General features: G+C 35.4%; 1 pseudogene; it reads left to right on the top strand.

Moving 5' to 3' along the window:
* Nucleotides 1-2,866: 2,866 nt before the first annotated feature.
* Nucleotides 2,867-4,365, top strand: LOC126977874 (uncharacterized; annotated as a pseudogene).
* The last annotated feature ends 1,011 nt before the right edge of the window (nt 4,366-5,376 follow it).

The raw sequence follows: 5,376 nt of genomic DNA, 5'->3' as shown, positions 1-5,376 counted from the left end.
ACACACATGAAACTAGACTCCTGCGAACAGAAAGCAATAAGCCAAATAGGAAGCCATACTCGATCAACCGTCAGCGCGACAGTAACAGTGGGTGGGGAATGCACGCGTTTTATGTTTACAAAGTAAAATTAGATCGACGAGACATGTAAGATAATTATGACTACCCAATTTATGTCTTTTCTCGTATATGGTTGTTAGTTTTGTTTACTTTGTTGTGGTATAGTTAGACAAAAGTTCAGTTAATATTTATTTTTTTCTAAATCAGCCTTTGGGGTAAGACGGGGTATTGGGTATGGAGTAAGATGGGGTATAGTGGCAACATGGGGAAGTGGGTCTTCGTTTAGGTATCTATGTTTATAAATAGGTACGTGCCTAATACGATTTTACTTTTCAGGTAAAACAATGGTACGTTCATACCAGAACAGGAGGAAAACAGCTATAGATAAAGTATTAAGTAAAGAAATGGGCTACAGAAAAGCCGCTTCTGAATACGGAGTGCCCCAGACTACTTTGCAGCGATATGTTAAGTAAATGAAAGAAGATGGTAAAGTTACAATTGGTGTACCTTTGGGCCCTGAAAAACCTATATTTACAACAAAAGAAAAATACCAGATTGTGGCATATCTAAAATATATGGAAGAACGTGTTTTTGGGCTGATAACTCTCTTAAAATAATGTTACTGAGTGACTCGAGGACCTAGTTGAGACGGATGTGTTACAGAACGCTTCGTTCTATTTTAATAATAATTATGCAAATAGTCCGCTTCTTAAATAGTGTCTTATATAACGACGTGTTGACATTTTTAAAGGTGTAATAATTAAAATACATACTGGTGTACATTAATATAGCTTACTTAAAAATCTGTTGTTCGGTTTAAATAGAAATATCAAGCATTACAGATTCCGAAGGCAACATCTCAATAAAAAACATAGAAGTGAAAATTTGTATGTTTGACACATGAATATACTATTATATTGACAGAAACTTAGGTGCATGGAGGCATTTCTGATAACGAATATATAGATGAGGGATACCGTGTTTTAGGTGTGATAGGGATCGCGCGGGCAGCGGACGGTGGGACCTACCTGTGACGGACTCATACACGTTTACGTTTGCCAGCACCCGGTGCGCCTCATGTCGCCTCGCCTCTTGTTGACCACATCCTGCTTGAACTACGAACTCGTAATTTTTGTTGCGTAATTAGTGCTTCTTACATTCCACCGAATATATATACACCTCTTTGCACACTTAGTTGATCCAGCCACGACCCCGTACATTGCTGACTCCGCCTTTTGCACAGACTAACTTGAATCCAGTTGTGTTTTTCTCGGTCGAAATGGCAACGTAACATTCTATTATGCGATGTTGTTAAATGTATTCGTCGATAGCACCTATACTCGACAAATATTTTTTCAACAATTTCATGCAATTATGGATCCGTAACGGCTAAATTTTTTAAATTCACGAAGACTTCTTGGCTCTGAATATATTTCAATAATCAATTACTTGTGTCGATCCATTTTTATACTCGTACTTCTTAGTAATACTTGTTTGATCCGAATAGGTATTATAATTATAGGTATATATAATAATTATGAATTTATTATAATTACTCTGAATATTTTATATTCGCAATGCTCCATACATTGTAAGATCCGCCTCGGTTGTAACGGTGGAGGCACGGGGGATCATCGTACACCGCGGCCTCGGCCTCGATTGGCTTCAATAAAAACAGCATGTATTTAATTATTGTTGCAACAATTTTTGAAGGGCAAGTAAAGAAGTTCTTTAGAATCATTGTTTTTTGTAAGTCGATGAAACGAAAAAGTGAGACGATAGAGGCGCTGTTCCCAGCTATATCAAAGGTTTTCTAGGGTGCAGAGAACAAATTTGGGAATATTTTTGTAATCCAAGATGGCCGCCGTGCAAAATTATGGTTTCAACAATATGGATATCATATCCGAGGTTCTCGAGAGTGCTGAGAACGAATTTGAGATCATTTTTGAAATCCAAGATGGCCGCCGTCCAAAATTATGATTTCAACAATGTGGATATCGTATCCGAGGTTCTCGAGGGTGCAGAGAACGAATTTGGGATCATTTTTGAAATCCAAGATGGCCGCCGTGCAAAATTATGATTTGAACAATATGGATATCGTATCCGAGGTTCTCGAGGGTGCAGAGTACGAATTTATGATCATTTTTTTCAATCCAAGATGACTGCGTTGAAAAATTATTTTAGGGCTATACGTATGCGTGGTGGTTATAATGATAACCCTAATGCCAAACAACATATAGGCTTAAAAATCTTTCGGAAATTGTAGTGCCACATGGAACTAAAATCATTGAAATCGTAAATTTCCGCGGCGGCCATATTGGATTTTAAAAATGATGACAAATTCGTTCTCCGCGCCCTCGAGAACCTCGGATTCGATATCAATATTGTTGACATCATAAATTTTCGCGGCGGTCATCTTGGATTAAAAAAAAAAAAAAAACAAAATGGCGCGTAACGGAAAATCGTGACGATTTGCAATAAAATTTCTTTCATACGTCGATAAAGAAGTTTCACTTCAAAAACATACCAGCATATTCAGAACCTCCCCCTTTTTTGAAGTCGGTTATAAAGAGTGGCCGTTAATGTTCTCACGAGCTTTATCCGAACATATAGTAAATTCAGTAATTTAAAAGAAATATTTATAGTGTCTATGCAAAGCCCTTAGTTGATAGAATGACACTGACGCGGCGGGAAACGTTTGTGGTCATAAACGACCACATTGAAACTGCTTCATTTCGCTTGGGCCTACTCACGTTCTAAGCGTTATTAGACAGATAAATCTGCTCTGATGAAATGTCTAGAGAAAGAGGTCCAGCATGAGCAAACACATCATATAGATGTTATAATAATTGACGGTTTCTTCCTACTGCATACAATGAAAAATGTTCCAAAAACATTTGGAAATATTTCAAAAAAATTGTTGCAAATGGCTACTCAATTTCAAGCTTCGAGAATTGATGTGATCTTTGATCAATACTTTACTCCATCGATCAAAGATTATGAGCATTCCCAACGGTTAGAATCCGCGCAATTGGAATACTCTATAACTGGGCCCGAACAAATTCGACCAAGTGATTTCGCGAAAGAGATGAAAAATTTAAATTTCAAAGAAGCTTTAGTTAATTTTTTTATTTCTCATTGGGCTACTGATGAAGTGGTGCCATTTATTGGCAACAAAACAATATACATCAATTTCAGAAAATGTCATTCTTTCACTGTTGATAATTCCAATAAAGTTGTCTCAAGGATTGATGAAGAGATGTCATGCCCAGCACACGAGGAAGCAGATACAAAGATAGTATATCATGCATGTAACATCAACTTTCCAGCAGAAATAGTAATAAGAAGTGCTGATACCGATATTGCGGCTATAATGCTTGGTAACATGCATCACCTTAAAAGTGATACGGTTGTTTGGATGCTTACAGGCACTGGCAATAATTTAAGGTATGTAGACCTAACCAAAATATATGCAGAGTTGGGACTGTTAATTTGTCAGAGCTTACCTGGATTTCATACCATCACAGGTTGTGATTTTAATCCTGCGCTCTTCAGAAAAGGAAAATTAAGACCATACAAGATATTAAAAAAAGATCCAGAGTACTAGGAAGCTTTCAAGAACTTCGGCAACAACGAATTAATTGAAAATTTAAATCATCAACAAAACATCTTTAATATTATTCAGAGATTTATATGCAATGTCTACAATGTCCCTAATGTAATTGATGTTGATGCCGCTAGACTTCAAATATTCATCGACTCGTACACAGTCTCCGAAACGAAGCTTTTGACCGAAAGAAGTTGCGAAATTTTGACGCTAGCAACCTACCGCCTTGCAAAAGCGAGCTATTGCAGCAATTTCTGCGAGCAAACTATATATGTACCGTTTGGAATAATGCTCATTTAAAAAATCCAACCACATATCAACCAGACAATAACGGCTGGGTATTAAAAGATGACAAATACCAGTTCAAATGGTTTGAAGGGGATCAACTACCGAGTTATGTTAGTGATTCGCTCAAAACTCAATCAGGTATATAATTATTATGACAAATTATGATACATAATTTTTTAATAATTCATAATTGTATAAACTCGCTTATTTTTCTTTCAGAAACTGACGAAGAAGGTGATGTTGAGGACGATGATGCCATCGACTGGAGTAGTAGTGATGAAGAAAATGAAAACATCGACGACAATGCTTAAATTAATAAACAAGTTTAAATATTTTTTTTTACCTGTAATCATACTTTTTATTATATTTTTATGATATTAAACTAATATTTTTTACTTTATACAATATGGCTATGAACGTAATAAAATTATTTTTTATTAGATATCTTAAAAAATAGTAATCGACTAAGTATTCGCGCTCGCACCTACAGTGGACTTACGTTGACTAACATATATAAAATTTAGCTTTTATACTATAACGAAAGTATAATTGTAATTTATCAAAGTTTAGGGGTGTCTGGCAAGGGGTAGCAACTGTCATAAGTGTCCGGCAATGGATGACGAGATTTCTATAGTTATCCCGAAGAAAATATAAAAAAATTGAGCTTTATGCTTTAAAAAATTTTAAGTACTATTTTATACACCTTTACTACCTGTTACCTGCCCAGGTAACCACAACCCAATCTCTATAGTCGCTGGTCGTTCTTACCTGTATAGGAGACATGTACAGAGAAAATTTCAACTTTTATAAAATAATGAAGGTCTGGCCGTCGTGGGCTCTTGGGCTAATATGTTAATTAGCAAGAAGTATTTACACAAAATTCGCCTCTTGAATAAGCAATTAAAACACTTGAAAAATAAACAATATTTACTTAAATTAAGCACCACTGATGCTGTGAAGAAAGTAAAAGAAAAAATAAGTACAAATTTTGCATTACTATTGCAAGCGGAAATAAGAAACTTTTTTTCCTTTTTTTTTACATTAAACGTAAGAAATTTTGTAGTATTATTGCAAGGAATATTCACAGACGTTATTTTCAAGATACCTGTTATAATTACTTATTTTATCCTGTATTGTATTTTGGGTTGTCTGGAAGAGATCGCTTCAAGCGATAAGACCGCCCATTGCGTACCTATGACTGTAATTAGCTTAAGATCTTTTTTTATTATATATTTTTTTATTTTTAAGTCTGTATGGTATGCAATAAAGTGTCTATCTATCTATCGATCTATCTACAGTAAAAGCTCCTTATTCGCGCTTCCTACATTCGCGTTTTCACTATTCGCGGATTAAAAAATTGTGACCCAATTCCTATATTCACGGTTGAAGATTCCTTTATTTGCGGATGTAATTGGTACATGCA

The sequence above is a fragment of the Leptidea sinapis genome, chromosome 2 (genome assembly GCF_905404315.1).
Source record: "Leptidea sinapis chromosome 2, ilLepSina1.1, whole genome shotgun sequence".
Classification (NCBI taxonomy): Eukaryota; Metazoa; Arthropoda; class Insecta; order Lepidoptera; family Pieridae; genus Leptidea; species Leptidea sinapis.
This window is presented reverse-complemented; position numbering and strand designations above follow the sequence as displayed.